The following is a 23,403-nucleotide window of genomic DNA, read 5'->3' on the forward strand; positions in this document are numbered from 1 at the left end:
GTAACTCGCTTTAGACATTTTGTATGTAGACAACTTCAGAATCAATTTGTTTTAGCCTCAAGATCAATTTTTCTGGCATGAAGGTATGTTTATTTTATATAAAATAGTTAGTGAAGGTAGAGATCCAGTAGGCATACCATTTCAATTTGTGGCATTTACAGGCCCGCTTTTGGGGTTTATTTTTATTCAGAGGCACAAATAAGGCCAGCCTGTGATGGATCGGGGAGGCTGGGGTGCTGCCTGCTCACTGGCTCCGAGGCATAATCAGCGCTCCGGACCCTCACCACTTTCTTTCATTCTGTTTGTGGGCTTGTTGTCACATAAACAATTTTAATAAGAGAATTGAGTTAAAAATGATCTAAGATCCTGTTCTTAAAATGTTCAGGCTTTTTGGCAGTTCTTGTATCTTTCTAAAATGTTTGTCCATGCTCTGGTTCTAGCAACCTGTTTTAAAACTCTGTGTGTGTGTGTGTGTGTGTGTGTGTGTGTGTGTGTGTTTTGAGTGGCAGAGCAGTGGAACCCATTTTTTTCTATTGAAATGTTAAACAGGACCCTGATGGATAAAACAGATAAAAGGGCACCTCTGACTGCAGACGGAGACACAGAGAGCAGCCAGCCTACCTGCTCACTCCCTCCGTTGTTGAGATAAGTCTGTGGTCCCCTGTGATTAAGGCATACAGTTTGAAAACTGTATGGATCTAGAAGACCTTTGTTCTAGAATAAGCCTACACCACATTTTGTTTGCAACTATGGGCTTTCTAGGTGGTTTAGTAATTGAAAACCAACGGAATACCATTTGTTTATTTTTGCTGCTGTTGCCTTTGCTTGGGAAGATACTTCCAAAAAAATATTGCTAAGGCCGATGTCAAAGAGTATACTGCCTATGTTTTCTGCTGGGAAGTTTTATGGTTTCTGTTCTTACATAAGTCTTTAATCTGTTTTGAATTCATTTTTGTATGTGGTGTAAGAAAGTAGCTTAGTTTCATTTCTGTTTCTGTGTTAGCTGTGCAGTTTTTCCAGTACAAGCAAACTAAGTGTCCACTGATAAATGGATAAAGAAGATGTGTGTGTGTGTGTGTGTGTGTGTGTGTGTGTGAAATATTATTACTCAACCATAGAAAAGAGTGAAATTTTGCCATTTGTGAAATCATGGATGGACTTAGAGGGTATTATGCGAGGTGAAAAAAGTCAGACAGAGATGGACATATATCACATGGTCTCACTTATATGTGAATAAAAAACAAAACGAACAAACAAAATAAAACAGAAACAGACTCGTAGACATAGAGAACAAATTGATGTTTTCAGGGGGGGAAGGTGGTAGAGGAAAGGGCAAAAAAGGTAAAGGAGAATAATAGATGTAAATTCTCAGTTATAAAATCAGTAAGTCATGGGGAGGCGCTACACAGTGTAAGGAATATAGTCAGCATCATTAGGAATTTTGTGTGGTGCCAGTTGGTTACTGGACTTCTCCTAGTGATCACTTTGTTAGGTATATAAATGTTAAATAACTATATTGTACACCTGAAACTAATATAATTTTATATATTAACTATATTATAATAAAAACTAAGTTATATCTAGAACAGCAAAAAAAATAAAACCCTAATGAGTTGACATTTAGAAGTTGAAGGAGATACTAGGTTACAAGGAGAATGTTGCTGATTGGATATGATCCCTTTCCCTAGGAAATTACAATATATGGACATACAACACTAGGGAGACAACCAATTAATTCAAGCCTGGCTTCCTTTCTGCTTAGAAGCCTCCTGGACCATTCGTGGTCAGCTGCTGTGGGGCCCGATGGCCTGTGTGTTGTTGTACATGGACCAAGAGGTAGTGGTTTCTCTCTTTACTCTGAGTGCCTCAGCCCTTCTGGGACAATGTGAGATACTTTCTGGGTCAGATGTCTTTATGGGTAAGAATATGTAAGAAAGAGACAACCTCCATGAAATCTACCCTGTCTAGTAACTTTATATTGAGTGCTGTATTTGAATGTATCCTCCTTTTGTGACTTGGTTGGAATACCGGCTGTGTACTTCAGGCACTCCTGGGGTGGGCCTAGAATGGAGAGAGGGCCATCGGGTCAGCCTGTTATCCAGCTTGCAGGTACACACGTAAGCCAGAGAGCCCCGCCCCATGGGGCTAAAAGGTAATGTAGCCACTGAGACGTTTGGCCATTCTTTGAATAGTGCTCGGATATTATAGGTATTTGGTGTGTCCACATATGTGTTTATTCAAAAGAGTTAAATTTTTTTTGATGAAGACACTTATTTCTCTTATTGATATATGTATTTGTATATATATTAAATGCATAATTATATACATTTATTATCAGTAATAAATCAAATCGATTTATTTACACCCCCAAAAGTACTTGGTAATGCTTGGGAATGGAATGTCCTGGAATGAAAAGTTCACCTGAGGTGTTGAACCTGCTTAACTCCTTTTGTTTGAGTTTGATTAGTTAGTGTGCCTTGGGGCTGTGTCCACACAGCTCTCTTTGAGAACAGTGTACTTGCCCGAGAAGCACCGTGAACATCTGGCTTTCAGCTTTCCTTCGGAAGTAGGCACTCCTTTTGAAGTATGATATATTTTTCTCCTTGCCTTTAAGATTTGAGGAGAAACTTGGTGATCTGAAGTACATTCAGGAAATTCTGTTGAAGAGATTTCCTTTACCAATAGCTTAACCAAAACAGATGGATAGGGTGACCTTATAATTTATCATTTAAGTGGAGACACTCTTAAGAGTGAAAAGGGGAGTGAATTATAATTACACTGGGACTGCAGTGTGAACGGGGTCTGTCCTGGGCAAACCGGGATGTAGTTCACCCTAAGGTACGTACACTCCGAAAGGTTAGAATAGAAATTTTGAATATGCAGAGTCTTTTGAAAACCCCGGATTTACCTAAACCTTAAAGTGAGTCCCCAGACAGACAGGCATTGCCCTGTCTCTCTTCATAGTGAAGGCTGCCCTGGTGCAGGGTGGCTGTCTACTGTGAGCCAGGGCATTGAGCATCTACTAGTGGACACAGTTCTGGTCTTCAGGAAGAATCTTTCTGCTACCATTTAAAAGAGCTTTTACTTTCTTTTTCTTTTTTAGAAATTTTCATTGAATTTATTGGGGTGACATTGGTGAATAAACTTATATATAGGTTTCAAGTGTACAGTTCCGTCGTACATCATCTGTATATTGTATTGTCTGTTCAGCACGCAAAGTCAAGTCTCCTTCCATCACCATTTATCCACCCTTACTCAGTTTTACCTCCCCCCACCCTTTTCCTCTTGCAATCACCACACTGTTATCTGTGTCTGTGGGTTTCATTTGTTTAATTTTTGGTTAATTCCTTTTTTACCCAGCCCCCCAAAGCCCTCCTCTCTGACAACTGTCAGTCTGTTTTTGTATCTATGGGTTGATTTCTATTTTGTTTGTTGATTTTGCTCATTAGATTCCACATTCATCACTTTTCCAAATAAAGATCCTTGTTTACAGTTTAGCCTGATTCTTTTTTTACTTGCTCAGTTATTCTCTGTTCTAATTCCTTTATGATGTCCCTGTGTTAATTCATCCTGTTCTCTCCCTTCTATAATCCTTTTTTTTATTGTAAATTATTTAGACCCAAACCCCTTTCTTGTTATGTGATAAATATTTCAGATTTGTAAGCACTTTGAGGGGAAGCTGTGGCATTTTTTTATTTTTTGGTTGACTCTACAGCATTCCAGTCACAGCTGGGGACACAGGGGATCCTCACCGTATTAATGGTGTGGCTAGGAGACTGTGCAGGGTAGCGGAGCATGCATGTGCTTCAGCTGGAAGAAGAATGAGGCCTGTTCAAACTCATGGGCATAATTTTATCCAGCTTAAAGCTGTTTGTTTAATGGTTGATATTACCAGAACATATAAGGAACTTATGTTCACTCTTATTTCCTTCTTAACTTAGCTCCACTAGCATCTTTTTAAAACTAGTTTTTAAGGACAATTCACCTAGTACAACTCATGTTCCTTGAGGATCACTTTTCTGGGTGTGTAGGCCAGGGAAGGGACCTAGTCTTAGAAAAGTAGTGAACTTCGTATTCGTGTGAATGACTGTGATCATTTTGCCCTGTTCAGAATAGTGTTCCTGCTGTGGCTGTGCTCAGACAGTTACACAAACTCAATGTTGGTTTTTATCCTGAGAATGTCATGTCCATTGTGTCAGCCTGCAGGTTCCCATCCCCTAGACTGAGTTCTTGGAGGTCCTGGATGAGTCTAGCCCCTACCAAGCATTGTCTAGCAGTCCCAATGTGTTTAATGATTGAATGTCATTGGCTTTGATTCTCTTGATGGGAGCAACTTCAGAGGCATGTTTTATTTGTGCATTTAATTCTGAAACAACAGTGAGGTGGATTTTCAAAAGTACATTATACTCTTCCTCACCTTCATTTCAAAATGCCTATACATGAGAGAGGTTAGGGAGGTGCCTGGCATATATGAATGTTGGAACCCACCCTTCCCCTCCCCCCCACCAAAAAAAAATGCAGGTGGCAGTGATGGTGGAGTTATATTGGCAGGCACTATGTGGTGATTCACCAATATGTAATAGGGAAATGGCCATTAGTTTTCTTACATTACTTCCATTAGGGAGGTTGGTTGCTCACCTTAAGGTAAAAGCCAAAATGCCCACATAATTCTCTAAGCCAGTGGTTCTCAAAGTTTTTGATTCCTGGATCTGGACCAGCAGCATCTGCTGAGAACTTGCTAGAATGAAAATTCTCAGGGATTAACCCACCCCACCCCACCTCCCCAACCAAAAAAAAAAAAGAAGAGAAAGCCTGAGCATAGGCCCAAGGACACATGTTTTAACAAGAATGTTAAAGTTTGAGAGTCACTGTTAAACCAACAATTTGTAGCAGCTTTAAGCTATGAAGATCTTTCAGACTGGATAAAAGCCAGAAAGCTAGAAAAAATGTACAAACACACTTTATATAACCCTGGAGAGTTTGGGAAGCCCTGATTAAGTATTCTAATATAAACTGTGCATTTTAATTTTCAGAGTATATCCTATTAGATTGCTAGATTCTGAGTCACACACTAGTGAGTATTTTGAGAACTTGATTATTATTCATTTTTCATAGCATGTGTAGCCTTGGCCTGTGGTTTGCCTTCCCCCCGCCTTTTGTGGAGAGCCTGTGCACTGAGATTTCTCCAGATGTTAATTCGGGACCCTGGGTGAGCGTCAGCATGGTACTTGCAGGGTGGTCCTGACACCTGTTTGCTGGGCCACAGAGTTGACCTGGTCAAAGCTTCTAGCAGTGTCTAGCCCAGTCGGAAGGGTGGGAAGGGAACTCAGTGAGGGATTGCTTTACTTTAAACAGCTTCTTTTAAAAATATATATATATACACTAAGGGATGCATGGGGAAATCAGAAAATACAGGAAAGTGAACAGAAGAAAAGGAAGGTCACTGGAACGTTTGTCCTTGGGTAACCAGTTACTCAGTTTTAAACGGTAAAATACAAGGTAAGAGTCACTGGACGGCTTTGACACTGCAGGGTAGCGTGTACCTCCTGGTTACGCACTAAAATGGTGGCAGTGATAACAATGCTTAACATTTGTGGATTTTTTTTGACATACCAGATACCATTTCAGATTCCTTATTTATATTAACTCATTAAAACCTGATAGCTAGTGTATGAGGTAAGTACTGTTAATGTATACCAATTAAATGAGGATAATGAGACACAGTGGTTAAGCATCTTGCCCAAGCCACACAACTGGTAGGGATTTGAGTGGAGGCAGGGAGATGCTGTGGTTCTCTGTCTTAATGTACCCTTTGCCAGTCCTCTAGAATGGTAAGATCACACTGCTCTGAATACTGTGGGGTGGGCGTGGTAGTGGTGGAGAGGAGATGCATGCATGGGTGCGCCAGGGTTAAGGGAGAAGGAGTAGGGCATTTCTGTGTGGACCACATTGGTGTAGAGGTAGATCAACAGATCAGGAGTGTGCCCAGGTCCTGCGCTTTTAGGATGGCCCAGGACCCTTTAGTGGTTTGATTTATCCTTAGCCACATTTTAAAATATTTTCCATTCCTTTGTCATCAACGTGTGGAACTGCTAAAAGAACACCTGCTGAGCGCACCCTTCCCAGCTTGCCTTAAAATGATGAGCATTTGTTTAATTTTAAACTGCTGACATTACATGTTCAATGCTGAACAATTCACAAACAGCTGGAACCAGAGGAAAGTGCATAGATGTGGCATTCACAATTTGCCACTGTGAGGGCTGACGGCATTATGATGTCATGGAGCCTTTAAAGAATGTTTGTTTGTAAAGTTGCCTTGCACTTTGATTTTGAGTTTAATGCCAGTTTGAGTCCTAGCTTTCCGAAATGTCACAAGTTTTGTATGTTTCATCATTAATTTAATTTTCCTTAAAATTATTTCCCAGAACACTAGTGGAAATAATCCCTTTAATGTTATTTGAAAGGAAGAATCCAAGAGCAAATTGATTTAAAACATTCAGTGACTAAGGACCTGCCTCTATGGGATGTGTGATGTAAAGGTGAAGAATGTGGGCCCACAAGGGTCAAAACTCCTGGACTCGAAGCCCGCCTCCCCCACTAATCCGCTATTTGAATCTGGCGGAAATACTTAATTCAGCTGTTAATTGGGAGTAACTCTGTATCTCATTGGATTGCTGTAAAAATTCAATGAGGTAAGCAGAGCACTAGTGCAGCGCTTAAAGTGTGGAAGGACCTCGATAAATGTTAGCCATTATTAAATCCTGGAGAGGCAGATAAGTGTGGGCAGAGGCTGGGCTCTTTTACCACCGCTCCCAGGTCCCCACGGCTCAGCAGCACTGTCTGGGCGGCTTCTCCGTGGCAGGTGTTAAAGTTCTACCTTTTCTTTAGAATGGTTGCACTCCATCCCATTGAGGGAAAGAATCATGATGTAACAACTATTTCCCTGTTAATAGAAATATTAGTATTATTTCTTATTTTCTTTATTGTATTCTTGTGTTCTTATTTCCTGGTATTTTTGTATCCTTATTTTCTCACTTCCTTCTACATTTGCCTAAAAACTTTGAAGATTGTGTTTTGAGTTGGTCTTCAGTACCACTGCTATAATTGTTTTGTTATTTTGTAACACTTATTTGGTGGGGTACTAGGAAGAGTTTTGTGTTCACTTAGCATAAAATTAAATAATCACATGCTATCCTGTAAAATGAAGAACTGCCCTCTTTCATGAGGGCTGTAGCAGTGTGCTTTGTCAGATAAGAAAGAGGAAACCACTAAAGAGCTTTCATTGCAAACTTCTTGTGACCTTTTTAGGTTTATTAACAAATAACTCTAAACTCATTAGCTGATATACCATTGTGTAGAGTGCACATAACCCATTATAGAGCATTCTCTCATTTATATTTGAAGGACTACCTTTTCCCCTGAAATTGTTTCTCCTCAATTGCAGTTCAAAATTGTGTATTTAAAAACTCCTCTCAGTCTTAGTCAGTGCTGGGAAGCAGGAGTCTCCTATCTGGTCCTCCTGCCTCCTGCCTCCTGCCCCTCTCTCCCAGCCCCATAGTGTTCTCTCCAGCCATGTGCAAGGAGTCTCTAAGGACACAGATTGCATCTTGGCAGTCCTTTGTTCAAACCCACCCAGGCATGGCGGGGTGAAAGAATAAAATCAGGTTTGGCTCCTGGCCTGCAGTACCCCCTGAGATCTGGCTGGGCGTGGCCTCTCCCTGCCCCCCCCCACCCCTTCCTGACTACACTCCCTGTTCTCTGCCTCACCCCTTCAGTTGCAGCTGTGTTGGCCTCTTGCTGCTATTCCCCCTCCAACTTAGCAAACCCATCTTTCACTTAAAGTCACAGAGCATATTGAAGACGTTAAGTGAGTACTTACTGTAATTAGGTTTCCTTTAACACCTCAAATTATAAAGCATTCAAAATCCTCTATTAAACTGAGAACATGAACTATCAAAGACAAAAATGTATACAAATTTGTGAAATATTTGAAATATATCATAGAATGTATCTAGAAATCCCCAAATAAGAAACTTTCAGGCTTATATTCACAGTACCATTCAGTGGAAAGCAGTTTGTTGCTAATTGAATGAACTTAACATTTAACACAGACTGTCCAGACTCTAGACATTATTAAAATTCTCGTTGCCCAAATACACTTATTATATAATATACTCTTTGCATGCCCTAGTCCTCCCTCTTGGTCCCCCCCATTTCATCAGGTCTCCTGTTCTGATCTCTCACGTTCATCGTGATTGCTCCTGAGCATCTCATCCACTGGGCACTTCCCAGGATATCCTGCACCAGTCCTGCTCGGTGGGTCTTCACGGCAGAACTCCTCTTATGCTGTGGTAGTCATTGGTTTATTGTGTTTCCATCCCCATGATTATAAACTTCTGAGATCAGGCACTTGATCTCATTCACTGCTGTGTCTCGAGCACCTAGAATAATGCCTAGCACAGGGAAGTACTCAGCAAATACTTGGTGAACTAATGAAGGAATAAAAGAAGGGGGAGACACTTGTAGAAGGTAATGTCTGATGTTGCCTTTGGAGACTTTAGTCTGAATATTGATCATAGAAACTGAGAGTAGATTCTTTGGATGGAGGCTTGATAGGTAGGCATGCAGGAGAAGGCATCTGTTGGAATGTGGATGTGCTATGTTAAAGTCTATGCTGTCAGCTATGCACCAAGTGTTATGCTGACTGTTACAATAGTTCTACTTAGATAGGTGTTTTTATCCTGTTTTTATAGATGAATAAGCTGAGTAGGCAGAGACTAAGAGTTAAGCTGGAATTTGAATATATCTTTTTTGGCTTTTACTATTTTTGTCATCAAACTACTATACTATATTACTGAGAAATAAGATGGTGATGGCAATGATATCCATAAACACTATTCTTATGCTAGTCATTCTTTGAGCACTGTGTACATACATATTACTTGGATTGGTAAAATTACAGTCTGGTTGTCTCCCTTAGTGAAAGCCAGGCATATACCTATTGTTAGGTGGGATAGGAGTGGAATTAGATAAAAACTAGGGAGGCAGAATGTTGTTTCTGTGACATATTTAGTTTGTTAAGATCCTCTTTTTTGCCATCCATCTATAAAACATTTGTGGAGAAACTTTACTGTGCCATTTCCTTACTAGGCTAGGACAGACTCGGGTCTTTTGAGGAATTAATAGTCTAGGTCTAGGTCTGGGTTATTTTTACTCATGTGGCTTCTCAAGTATTTAAAATTTCTCTTATTAGTTGATCTAAACTAACAAACTGGACATGAATGGTGATGTGGTAAGTTTATGGTTTATGAAGGAAAATCAGTAGATAACTTCAGTCAGCAGACCTGTACTCAAAGTCTTGCTACAATACTCAATGACTAGGCAAAAAGCGTACATTATATATTTTAAGTTAAAAGGTTTAAGTTAAAATAGGTTATTTTAAGGAGATATTTATCCCTTTCAAAAATCAAATCAGATAGTCCATTTTTGGGGGGTGAGGTGGGACTAGCCTGTTACTTGCCTCAGTGGCACTGGGGTGGGGACTGGTTCAGCATTCATGCTCTTCAGTAGACTCAGTGACAACGTGGGCCTTTACCCGAGTCCTAGGTTTCCTTTCCTCTCACAACATATCCTCTCTCTTCCTTTTTTCACTTCAGTAAAGGTGGTTCTGGCAGAGATATTTATAGTAGGGAAAGAGGCAGTGAGATCCTTGTGCTGACAGGCATTTTCAGGGGCTAGGAAGGAGAGAATATTAAACACCATAGGTCAACTGCTAAGACATTTAACTGAGTTTAGTATGATTTTCCATATTCCATTTTGACATGAGTACATGCAGGGCTATTAGCTCCTAACTAGGGTTTGGTCAAGAATTTGTGTCAAATCAGTAAATGTCTGTTGGATTTTGGTGAGAAATAGATCCTTGCCAATTTGTATAAAGAAAATAAAATGTCATCTATTAAGTTATAATATGCCCAAATGTTGTTATAACTGAGTAAATATCATTTCCTAGAGAAGAAAGAGTGAAGATGTAAGTGTTTGTTTTTTTGTCTATTGGAATGTAAGCTTCCTGAGGTCAGGGGTGCAGCTGCATGCACAGTGTCCCTCGCATGTAGAGTCATGGCTGCCACATGGTAAGGAATCAGTGTGGACTTCCAAACAAGATGGAGGCATAGGTAGACACACCCTGCCTCCTCGCACACAAAAAAAGGAAGGACAGCAACAAATTTAAAAACAAAAAACAACCAGAACTGACAGAAAATCGAACTGTATGGAAGTCTGACAACCAAGGAGTTAAAGAAGACACATTCATCCAGACTGGTAGGAGGGGTAGAGATGGGCAACCAGGTGGAGAGGACTCGCAGAAAGGCAGTGGTTGGTGGACTGGGCGGTCCCACATTCACGTGCATATAAACTGGGAGGAAACAACTGGGGAGCGAGACAGACCACACAACCCAGGGTTCCATTCCAGCATGGGGCAATAAAACCTCAAAGCCTCTGACTGAAAACTCATGTGGGGGTTGAGGCTACAGCAGGAGAAACTCCTAGCCTCATAGGAGAGTCTGTTGGAGAGACCCACGGGGTCCTAGAATGCACACAAATCCACCCACCTGGGGATTAGCACCAGAAGGGCCCAATTTGATTGTGGGTAGCAGGGGAAGTGACTGAAAACTGGCAGAGAGTAGAGCAAGCTGCAATGTTCCCTCTAAGACCTCTCCCCCACATACAGTGTCAAAACGCAGCAACGTGCATTGCCCTGCCCTGGTAACACCTAAGGCTCTACCCCTTACTACATAACAGACACACGGAGACCCAAAAAAAAAATGGCCTGAATGAAAGAACAATTCAAAGCTCCAGAAAAAATACAACTAAGGGACGAAGAAATAGCCAACCTATCAGATGCACAGTTCAAAACACTGGTAATCATGATGCTCCAGGAACTCACTGGGTACTTCAACAGCATAAAGGCCCAGGCAGCAATGAAGGTTGCATTATGTGAAATGAAGAAAAATCTACAGGAAACCAACAGTGACAGGAAGGAAACCAAGACTCAAATCAATGGTTTGGAGCATAAGGAAGAAACATTCAACCAGAAGAGAATGAAAAAACAAGAATTAAAAAAACTGAGGAGAGGCTTACGAGCCTCCAGGACATCTTTAAATGTTCCAACTTCCAAATCATAGGAGTGTCAGAAGGAGGGGAGGAAGGCCAAGAAATTGAAAGCTTAATTTGAAAAAATAATGAAGAACTTGCCCAATCTGGCAAAGGAAATAGACTTTCAGGAAGCCCAAGAAGCTCAGAGAGTCCCAAAGAAATTGGAACCAAGGAGGAACACACCAAGACACATCATAATTACATTAGCTAAGATTAAACAGGAGAGATTCTTAAAAGCAGAAAGAGAAAAGGAGACAGTTACCTACAAAGGAGTGCCCATAAAACTGTAAACTGATTTCTCAAAAGAAACCTTGCAGACAAAAGGGGCTAGAAAAAAGTATTCGAAGTCATGAAAGGCAAGGACCTACATCCAAGATTACTCTATCCAGCAAAGCTTTCATTTAGAATGGAAGGGCAGATAAAGTCCTTCCCAGATAAGGTCAAGTTAAAGGAGTTCATCATCACCCAGCCCTTATTACATGAAAGGTTAAAATGACTTATCTAAGAAAAAGAAGGTAAAAAATACGAACAGTAAAATGACAACAAACTCACAGCTATTAACAACCGAACCTAAAAATTAAAAAAACAAAACAAAACAAAAACAAACTAAGCAAACAACTAGAACAAACAGAATCAGAGAAATGGAGATCACATGGAAGGTTATCGGTGGGGGAGTGGGAGGGAGCAGTGGGAAGGTACAGGTAATAAGTAGCATAAATGGTTGGTAAAAAATTGACAGGAGGAGGTTAAGAATAGTATGGGAAATGTAGAAGCTAAAGAACTTATATGTATGACCCATGGGCATGAACTAAAGTGGGGGAATGCAGGTGGGAGGGGGTATTCAGGGTAGAGGGGAATAAAGGGCAGAAAATGGGACAACCGTAATACCATAATCAATAACATATATTTTTAAAAAGAATTAGTGTTTGTTGAATGAATGAATGAATGAAATACCTCTAGAATGAGACTGAGATTTCTCTCGTCCTCCATAGTAGGATGGAAATGTTAGTTAGATAAAGCCTCCTTTGAGCTCCTACCAACCTTTGACCTTAGGGTTGAACTCACTGGGAAGAGCCATTAAGCAACAGGTGGTTCTGCTTTCTAGCCAGGTGTCTCTCCCATAAGAAAAGTTGATACGTTTCAAGTCTGCCTGGTGTGAATCATTTCTGTTGTTCAACGATGACATAAAAATGTGTGTGATCCTGGAAAGTTGAGAATCAGATTCTTCTCCCAAGTGATCACACCAAAGTGTATGTAGTTGACCCTTCACCAACACAGGGATTAGGGGCATCAATCCCCCATGTATTTGAAAATTGACATATAACTTTTGACTCGCCCCAAAACTTTGATATGCCTACTGTTGACTAGAAGCATTATCAATAATATCAACAGTTGAGTAACATATTTTGTATGGATTATATATAGTCTTCTTAAAGTAAGCTAAAGTAAAGAAAATGTTATTAAAATCATAAGAGAAGACACATTTACAGTAGTTATTGAATAAAATTGCATATAAGTGGACGTGTACACTTTAAACCTGTGTCGTTCAAGAGACAACTGTAATCTCCATTGGGCAAAACCCGAACAACCAAATAGCTGATCTTTTTCTTTTTTCTTTGAGATCCTAACTTCAACAGCAGATGTTGTATAATTGAGTAGAAACCACCACCCCTCTCTGATCTGAAAGATGAAGGGTCAGAACATATCTAAGGCCTTTGAAGTTCTTAAGGAACAACAGATGGAAGACTTCACTGAAGAGCGAAAAGGCAATAATTTAATTTAGGTTGAGTGAAGACAGAGATTTCAAAGGAATGAGAATTGATGAGATCCAAAAGCATATGACTGATATTTTACTTTGCCTCAAAATGAACAGGTGGACTGAGAAGCTTTGTAGCAAACTTGGGTTTTCTGTGAATTAACATAGCCAAGTTATTATTATAAAAATAAGACTAGTAAGTTGCCTATTAGGTAGGTTTGTACTTTTCTAGGGTGCTTGTCAAGAAAAGAAAACTCTCTTAGAGGAGCTAGAAGATTAGAAAGGAGGGTTTTAAAGACTTGATGGAGGAGATTTGATTCCACATGCTACTCAGGAAGCTGGGAATTTAAACTAGACTTTATATAGTTTGTTGGCAAGTACTTTTTTGTAAAGATAGGGTAGGATACTTCTATTGAAATTGGTTTCTCCAGTTACTCTCCCTAGATATTTTTAAGTATATTTTATTGATTATGAAGTTATAGTTGTCCAATTTTTTCCATTTACCCCTCTGCCTGGTACCCCTCTTCCCTGCAGCAATACCCATTCCCTGCCGTAGTTCATGTCCATGGGTCGTGCGCATGAATTCTTTGGCTTTTCCTTTTCCTATACTATTCATAATGTCCCCCTGTCATTTTGTTCTTACCAACTATGCTTCTTGATCCCTGCACCATTTCCCCCTTTATTCCACTTCCGCCTCCCAGCTGATAACCCTCCAAATAATTCCCCTATGTACTGTACTGTTCCTGTTCTGATTGTTTGCTTAGTTTGTTTTTGTTTTTATTTTTTAAGGTCAGTTGTTGATAGTTGTGAGTTTGTTGTCATTTTAATGTTCATGGTTTTGATCTTCTTTTTCTTATTTAAGAGACTTACTTAAGTCCCTTTAACATTTCTTGTAATAACAGCTTGGTGATGATGAATTCCTTTAGCTTTACCTTGTCTAGGAAGCATGTTATCTGCCCTTCCATTCTAAATGATAGCTTTGATAGGTAGAGTAATATCGGTTGTAGGTCCTTGCTTTCTATCACTTCTAATACCTCTTTCTTGCCAGCCCCTTCTGCCTACAGAGTTTCTTTAGGGAAGTCAGCTGGCAGTCTTATGGGAACTTCTTTGTAGGTAACTCTGCTTTTCTTTTGCTTCTTGTAAAATTTTATCTTTTACCGCACTGGCTGGCATAGCTCAGTGGATTGAGCACAGGCCTGTGAACCAAAGCATCACAGGTTCGATTCCCAGTCAGGGCACATGCCGGGGTTGGAGGCCAGATCCCCAGTGGGGGCCGTGTGAGAGGCAACCACACATTGATTTTCTCTCTCTCTCCTTCTCTTCCCCTCTCTAAAAAAATAAATAAATAAAATCTTTAAAAAAAATTTATATTTAACCCTTGGCATGTTAATTATGATGTGTCTTGGTGTGCACCTCATTGACTCCGACTTGATTGGAACTCTCTGTGCTTTCTGGACTGGTGTGTCTATTTCCTTCACCAAATTAGGGAGGGTTTATTTCATTATTTTTTCAAATACATTTCCAATTTCTTGCTCTTTCTCTTCTTCTGGCATCTCTATGATTCGAATGTTGGACCTCTTGAAGTTGTTCCAAAGACTGCTTATTCTATCCTCATTTTCTTGGATTTTTTTTTCTTCTTGTTGTTATGATTGGTGGTTTTTTGTTTCCTTATGTTCCAAATCATTGATTTGATTCTTGGCTTCATCCACTCTACTGTTGTTTCCCTGTAAATTGTTCTTTATTTCAATTAGTGAATTCTTCATTTCTTACTAGATATTTTGTATGCTGCTGAGGTCCTCACTAAGTTCCTTGGGCATCCTTATAACCAGCGTTTTGAACTCTGCGTCTAATAGATTGCTAATCTCCAATAATTGCTAAGATATATAGCTTTTTTTTTCCTAGAGTTTTGATCTATTCTTTCATTTGGGCCATGTTTCTGTGTTTCCTCATTTTGGCAGCCTCTCCCTGTGTTTATTCCTATATATTAGGTAGAGATGCTTTGACTTGGTGTCTTGGTAGTGTGCCCTAAGGTAGGAGGTGTCCTGTAGAGTCTGGTGGCACAGCCTCTCCTATCACACAACTGGGTATTCTAGGTATACCCTTTGTCTGGGCTGAGTACACCCTCCCCTTGCAGCTGAGCCTTGGTTGCTGTTGGCAAATCAATGGGAGGGATTTACCCAGGCCAGTCGGCTGCAGCCACTGGCTGTGACCACTGACCACCAACCTCTACCTTCTGTGGAGGATCAGCTGTGTGGGAGCAGGATGGTGGTGCTCCAGTGTGGTCTGTAGCTGTCCACTTGTTTCACAGGCTCTGGGGTTTCCCAGGTGGTGCAGGCAAAGGTCAGCCCCACCTATGTTTTGCCCCTGGGCCGCCCTGCCTGAGCTATACAGCATGAGATGGCTGCTACTGGTGCTAGGCTTGGAGATTCCCAAGTGAAGCCAAACTGTGAAACTAATCTGGCTGCTGCTAGTGCCCAGCCTGCAGCTCACTGAGGCCAGTTGTCGCTTGTTTGATAGGTTTGGGAAGTTGTGAAACTTGCACCAAGACCAGCTATTCATATGGAAAAGAAGTTTGGGTGGGTCATAAGTTGGGTGGTGCAGGGTCTTAGGGGATCTGGAAGTGGGTCTAACAGTGTTAGCCAGGTTAATGGAGTCTCAGATATGCCACCAGCCTGCCAGCTCCATGGGGGGAGGGTTCAGAAAAGGGACAATGACCTCTGCTTTCCCTGGCGCCAGATACTTCAGCTTCTCCCAGTATGCCCCTGATGCCCTTCCAAGCTGCTGCCCAGAGCTGGAGCTCAGAGGAAGTGAGTCTGAGAAGGTGAGTCTGTGTATGGGTTCTTTAAGAGGAACTGCTTGGGGCTTCGGCAGTTTCTTCCTAGGGGATTCAATCCCCACTGGTTTTTGCAGTCAGAAGTTGTGGGGACTTATCTTCCTGGCACTGGAACCCTGGGCTGGGGGCCTGGTATGGGTCTGGGCCTGCTCGCTCTTGAGAAATCCCTCCCAAATATTTTTCCACCACACGTGGATGAGGGACCAGCCCATTCCTTGTCCATACCCCTCCTGCCAGTCTGGATGGATGTGGTTTCTTTAATTCCATAGTTGTTAGACTTCCATTCAACTTGATTTCTGATGGTTCTGAGTGATGGTTGTTCTATATTTTAGTTGTAAGTTTGATGTGGTTGTGTGAAGAGGTGAGCCATGCCTGCCTATATCACCATCTTGCTATTCACCTCTCCCTAGATTTTTATGCATGTTTTAGCATTTACAGAGGCTATGGGTTTAGTGCTAGGTATAGCAACAAGAGTTGAAGCTAATTTGCAGCCCCAAGCAGTAAACAGAATCCAACCAATGAACCCCTTTTGTAGTATCTAGTCTGAACTGTAAGGATGACCACATACTTTATTGTCCAACCTAGGAGGAGGACACTGTGGAGGTAGAAAGGGGGACTCTAAAGTATTGTCTGACAGCAGGTGAAAACTGGAGACGTCCCAGGATGTAGGGTCACTTCACTCAGTGGGATTCAAAATAAACTGTGCAACAGGATCAGCTAGGGGGGTTAATAAAGCACAGATTGCTGGGCTTCACCCCCAAAGTTTCATAATCAGTAGGTCTGGGTTCAAAAATTTGCATGTTTCACAAGTTCACTGATGTTGTTGATGTATCTTGTCTGGGACTACACTTTGAGAACCACTGCTGTGCCTGAATAGGCTTGCACTGATGATGTAATTTTCAGTTAAAAGAAACTCCTTATTGTCCAGTTCTCCTCTCCTAGAGAGCCATCTACAAGTGAGGATACCTTTGAGGAAGATGGCCAAATAAACTCATTCAACCTGTGTCTCTCTGCACTGGCCTGTTCTTGGTTTTCCAGAGACCACTTAATCTGGGAGGCTGGGACATCTCAACTGGTACCAACCTAACTTTCAAGGAAATGCTGAAACCAATTGGAGTAAATGCAACCTCTGATTTCTTACCATAGAGACTTCAGTTTAGGGAGCCTCAATATCTAAATTCACATTAGAGGTTTTTTGTAAAGTGAACAGTTTTAGGCCACAATATTCTTTTATTCAGCAATTGACTTCAGAAGTATTTTAGATCTAATTGGAAATATTCTGACTTCCTCCCTCCCTTCCTTTCTTGGTCAAGAATAATGTAATGCTTAACTATGTAGGGAAAATACACTGCCTTTACTTTTTAAGCATTTATTCATTATTTTGCCCTTATTAAGTGGCTTAGATTAAATGAGAAACTTGTAGATAATTTTATTAGTAAGGCAAATGTGTATGAGGAATTCATCTATAGATCAGTGGTTCTAAAGTGTGGACTCCTGTATCACCTGGGAATTGTTAGAAATGCAAATTCTGAAGCCCCAACTCTGCCTTAATGAAGCAGAAACTTTTTGGAGTTGGCAGGGGGGTATGTGCTTTAACAAGGCTTCCAGACAATTCGGTTGTGCAGCAAAGTTTGAGAAGTACTATTGTAAGTGCTTTTGTATCTTACTGATTTTGGTGTACAAAGGTATTGAAATGCCCAAATTATATTTGCCAATGGTCTGATATATAATTACATGTATACCTGCATTGATTTTATGATAACAGTAATGATGTCAGCCCACACTTACTGAATGCTTCCTACATCACTGTGTCCACGACTTTACAAATATTATCTGATTTAATCATGAGTAGTCATGTAGTAATGTCATCACCGTTTTAGAGATGAGCGAATGGGGCTCAGGGAGCTCAGAGTGCCTGCTGCCTGGTGTACCCATTTGCTGTTTTAGTGTGGTTCTCCCTGCCCACCCCCCGCTCCCAACCCCCAGTTCTCCTGACTTGAGAGACTTTCTTTTTCTACCGTCCCTACTCCACCCATTGTATTATTTTTGAAGATGTCAGGGATTATTACAATTTTGTTTTTAGTTTAACATTCCCCCTCTACCCAAATATAGATGTGTGATACTAGATTGAACATTCCTATAATCAGGGAGGGAGTTATAAAGACTCCCCTACAAATACATATTTGAGGATGGAAGTATTGATTGAAGATGATTGAAGATGTGCTGGTTGGTGATTGGTGGGGTAGGGTAGAAGGGGGCAGTGGGTGTAGCAGTGTTTGTGCTGTGCTGATTGAAGCTGTGGGCTGAGGAGCTGGCTATGCTCAGGCTCAGGATCATGCTGAGATCTGCTGGGTGGCCTTGGTCAGCTGCTATGACATGGGCTCTGTAACATCTCTTTCTCTACACCCTGCCCACTTCCTTTTATGAGTCTTTAGGCTTTGAGGATCTTGGTGTCTCCTCGTGTCTTCCTTACTCAGCTATCACAAACACAACCATTTTTAGCTCATGTGTGTATTACCAGTGTGAGACTGTGTATGGGTGTGCATACTTTTTATGTGTGTATTTATAGATTTTATTAAGTGAAATTTATTGGTATGTTTACAATTCATGAAATGTTATTTTGATATTTTATAGTTAGTACATTGTCTTATTTTTTAACATCAATATTTAGATTTTTAGTGCTAAAATTGTTTTTAAATCTATGTTTTTTAAAAATTAAAAAAATTTAAAATTAAAGTTGACATACAGTATTGTTTCAGATATGAAATATACTGATTAGACACCTATAATTTACATAGCGATCACCTCTATGTAAGTCTAGTACCCATTTGACACCATACATAATTATGCAGACTACAGTGTATTTTTTTTTAACCAGTGTGACCTCTGATTTATTTTCCTTGAAGGATTAGTTGTCCTTAAAAAATAGCTCTGGACTAAATGGATTGCATGAGATTGGTTGAATATGCTGACAGTGTAGATCTGTCCCAATTCCCCTATGCATAATTTAAATTTATAATGTTTAAAGTGTTTCAAATAATTGAGCTGATTAGTCATAGATCATTATAAGTAACATATGAACTCAAATGTCTTCTATACATAAGATAGATGTTTTGGCAGCTTATAATTCTCTTTAAAGGTAAACAAATATCTTACTAGGTAATTGGGGTTAACTTATCCCAATAACAAAAAAGATAAAAAGCTTTTTACCTATTTAAGTATATGTACAAGTAGATACTAACTGTACATCTTCACACACATACAGTTGTGAGCAAAAACATATTCACATGGACTCTTAAATATTATTGCAGTAATTAACTTCATAGATTTTAGAGGCAATTTTGATACACAGATATAAGCTTTGGGCATGTTTGTCCTGGATGAAGGCCTTTTAACCCTTTTCTTTGCTATCTCTTCATCTCAGATATATTTTGACAGCCACAGTTGGAAATCACAAATAATCATCAGTGGTACAATTTCAGATTCTTCCAGAAGCAGCATGAGCAAATGTATTACCATAACCACCAATTACAGTTCTCAAACAAAAAGGGAAAATGCAGATGGTCCACTGTCCTCAGCGTTGCTGCTGCTCAGTTCTGACCTCTCCTTCCCCCTCGCATGCCCCACTTGCACACCCCTCTCGCACACACTCGGCTGGCTCATGGAAAAGCTGTCTCCTTACCTGCCTCCAGCTCTCATCTGCCAGTCGGGGAGCACTCATTCAGAATGTGTCTCACTGTGCACTCCAGACTAAGACTGTTACACACCAAGTTCTCCCTCGTCTCAAGAACAGAACAAACACAAATTGGGAACTTGACAGAAACCACAAGATAGTGGGTGGTTGAGTGTCACTGCAGAGTTGGCCAGCTAGAACTTATTCAAGGCTGGGAAATGGAAGGAGAGATGTTTGAATCTCTGTGGGTGTCTGGCTGGCCTCTGTGCTGGATTTTTCCCTTTGGTGGGCCAGTTCCTTCTTGAAATTTTCTATTGCTTTTGCTACACCTTTGCATCATCTGGCAAATAAACAGTAGGCAACAATCTTAATGTATTTTCTTTTGAAACTTTGCCATTGCCAGATTCAACATGTGGTAAGAGGTGGAGAACTGATGATGGGTATCTGAGGTAGGTAAGGTGTGGTTCTTTCAGAAGCACCTCCTAGTGGGGAACCAACAGCCACAGAACCTAGCATGTCCATAAACGAGTGGTCACTGGAGTAACCTGGAAATGCAGAATTAGCATTTGCGTAAAGAAGCATTTTGACACCAGTGACCACATCTTTTAGGTAAGAGGTGTGGCTCTTGTTGTTTTTCTAAGCATTAATTTTTCCGTATTTGGCATTACTGACAGGCAGATCATGAGTAGGACTTCAGATAAACTCACCATGTGTTAATCTTTTGCCAGGTTTGTGGTGCTTATGATATTGTTCTGAAATCGAGAGGCAGGACCCCTTCGTAGTTTTAGTTACTTCCAAGTTCAGTATTATAATTTGTAACTTCTTACAGAGCACTCCATTGTCTTTCCCATTGGATAGTAGTGCGCAGTTAGATTTTGAAGTTCTCAGGATTTGGCTACAAAGGCCACGCACGTCAGAGTGTGTGACTCAATACCAGATAAGAACCAGATAAGAAAGTAGCAGTGGTCTGAAAATCTCTTTACAAGGCTCCTGCACACTCAAGTGGTCCATTGCCAAATTATGGGCTAACGGCTGAACTTAGTTTGATTTAAAAATATAATATATACATTTACAATTAGAGTATTTGGTGGTACTTATTCACATGCTTACGAGACTGCCGGCTAGTGTCCTCGGTACTTTTGTGTACCTCCTATGTGCAGTAAGCAGTGTTCCAGACTGCAGGTGTGGTAGTGACCAAATCAGACCCAAGTCCTTTCCCTGACAAAGTGCATTTTCCTATTTCATGTTTCATATACAAACTTAGTAGTCATGTTGGTCCATGTAATGGGGTCAGTAGAGGCCCGAGGGACCCACCGTTGGATTAGAGAGGCTCTATACGGTCCACACTGCTGCTTGACTAGTGTGCATACTGGGGCTGGTTGGTTTCTGCTGCAGTGAGATCTGGCAGGTACACGGGCAGAAAAACAGACAGAACGGTGAGCCATCAGAGCCTGGTTATTACCAGGGCACATTGCTGAGTCCTAGAGATGTAAACATTATGCTGATTAAATGGGTGATTTGGCAGTACTGGTCTCCAAGTTGCAGCTCTCAAAGCTTGGGTGATTTATGGCAGGAGGCGCTGTTTATTCTGCTGGTCTCAGACACAGCAATTAATCATCCCAGGTACTCTCTTGTGCTTTTTGCCTTCTCCACCGGGTGTGCCACATGCCTGTTAGTGAGTGTGACTGGGGAGGAAGGTATCATTTCTTTCCCTGGATCTGCTTTTTTTCCTCTTGGTACTAGGAGTTGCAAAGCCCAAGGCCAAAGAGATAGTCCTATATGTGGTCATCTGATGGCAGGTGGTCCAAGTAAGTGAGGTAGGCCCTGTGTACGGCCTTTAGGAAATGAGGAACTGTGCAGAATTAGAGAGGTCATGCCTTGCAAGATCAGCTGCCACTCAGCCGGAGCTTGTTGGGATCCAGCATGGCCTCGTCTATGGCCAAGCCACTTAAGTCAGAACCAGAGTGCTGACTGTATGTTTAGTTGTTCTAAACACTTTATGTGTTTTAACTCCCTGAGTTCTTACAATAAGTGCATGAGCCAGGTGGGTTTCACTACTTTCACCTCCCCCACATTTTTATTAATAGTGGAGGAACCTGAGGCACAGAGATGTGAGGTTAGGTCCCACTGTCCCTGGAATGGGATTCAAACCCTGGCAGGGCAGCTCCTGGAGCTGCACTGTGATTTTACATGTTGGTATGGGGAGAGAATCATGGATGGAGAGCAGGTAACAGCTAGTGAGGGCAGGGGAGGTGATGGAGTGGAGGGATTGAGCAAAAAAGACCAAGAATTCATGGACATAGACAACAGAGTGGTGATGCCAGGGAAGGGAATATAAGGTGACTAAATGGTAATGGGAAAAAATACAATAAAGATTAAATTTAAAAAATTAGATACTTTCCAAATTTGTGAGTGCCTAATGTCTCGTGGACCAAAACAAAATCTGACCAGGCACTGCACTAGGTTGTGGGGAGTAAGTCCATGGCCTCCGTTCTATTGTTGTATTGGAGGGTAGTGGGGCAGGAATGACAGAGGGGGCAGCCAGGCCCGAAAGGGAAAGGTCATCTATGAGGACTGGATCAGAACACTGAGATACGTACTCTCACACATGTGGTCAAGGAACGCTTCCTTTGCATCATTTCCTTTTGCAGCCGGTCTGTCTATACTGGAACCATCTGAGGGACCACTAATCCTATTTTTACAGATGAGAAAAGAGAGCTTCAAAAAATATAAGTTGCCCAAGCTGGGAGGTGGCAGGACTGGACATTGGAGCTGGTTGGTCTTTAGATGCAGTGTTGACTATTCCTTCCTCAGCTCAGTGGCTCTTGCTTACAACCAGGTGAACAGTGAGCACTGATTCATTGATGAATCAAGCAGCTGAGAGTCGGGTATACTAGAACAGCCTTGTTGGGAACACAGGAAAAGTCGATTTTCTCATCAAGAAGTGCTGATTTCGCACACAGAAAACTTTAGTCCGAGATGAGAGACGGGAAGAGAGTGATGGCAGGCAAATGAGGATGTACAGGTGGTAATAATCAGAGATGCTAGGGCAAATGGTGGAAGCTGCACTTGCCTTGGAATTGGGAAGATAAAGAGGTTAGTGTCCAAGAAGAACTTGGTGAATTATCTGTTCATCTCGAGTTCTCAAGATTGCATGTCTTAAGGTAGATTTTCTGCCGTAGCAGAGTTTTTGGCCATAGGACCTTACTAATGGGGACAAGGCAGGAGTTGTGGTTTCTCTTTCCATGTCTGGGGGACTTGTAAGAGAGGCACCCAGAGCCCCGCTGCCTTTTTCTTCTGGGCCTTCTGCTTTCCTGGGGACTCTGAAGCAGTTCTCTCTAACTCTTAAGGTCATTGTTTATGTACCTTATGACTGGCCATCAGCGTCACCTGGGGAGCTGTAAAAATGCATATTCCAAGACCCTAATTCAAATGAACTGAATAAGAATCCTTGCATTTTGGGCTTAGGAATCTGTATTTTCAAAAGTGTCAGAAATGTGGCCCAGTGTGAGCATGCCTGCCTTGCTGTTCTGAAACCTCAGATCTTAAAACATGTGGAGGAACTTTTATCTTCTGGACAAATGCTGTACCTTCCAACCTCATTGGTTCAGCTCACTCTTAGTGGCCTGGGTCCCTTATCGCTGCTGCCATAGCTTTGGATAGCCATGCAGACCTGTGCCCTGAGAGCAGAAATTTTGACGATCAGAGTATTAGAAGGGTGGCATTATGAAAAGAGAAGCTCATAGACCTAGAGAGAAAGGCTACAGCAGCCACTGGTTAGATGAAACCCAAGGGGAAAGGAAGGATGTCAAAAGGGGCTTAAGCAACAAAAGCAATGATGTCTGACATCTCTGGAGACATTTCAGACTGTCTTCTTTTACCATTGCCTGCCAACCCCCAACTGTATCGCAATAAATGATATGACTCTGCTTTTACACTGTCTGCTATTACTCCTTCTTAGCAGTAAAGTCTCGGGAGTGGAGTCCTCCT

At 41.3% G+C, this 23,403-nt stretch overlaps 2 protein-coding genes across 2 annotated transcripts in view; one reads left to right on the forward strand and one right to left on the reverse strand.

Annotated features, from left to right (window-relative positions):
- Positions 1-21,178, reverse strand: part of P2RY14 (purinergic receptor P2Y14) — a 50,065-nt gene extending 28,887 nt beyond the window's left edge. The window contains exon 1 of the mRNA XM_036017913.1: positions 19,423-21,178. The gene's annotated coding sequence lies outside the window, so the exon portion shown is untranslated. The remainder of the gene's footprint in view (positions 1-19,422) is intronic.
- Positions 1-23,403, forward strand: part of MED12L (mediator complex subunit 12L) — a 317,972-nt gene that overhangs the window by 150,709 nt on the left and 143,860 nt on the right.

Source organism: Phyllostomus discolor, chromosome 2 (genome assembly GCF_004126475.2).
Source record: "Phyllostomus discolor isolate MPI-MPIP mPhyDis1 chromosome 2, mPhyDis1.pri.v3, whole genome shotgun sequence".
Classification (NCBI taxonomy): Eukaryota; Metazoa; Chordata; class Mammalia; order Chiroptera; family Phyllostomidae; genus Phyllostomus; species Phyllostomus discolor.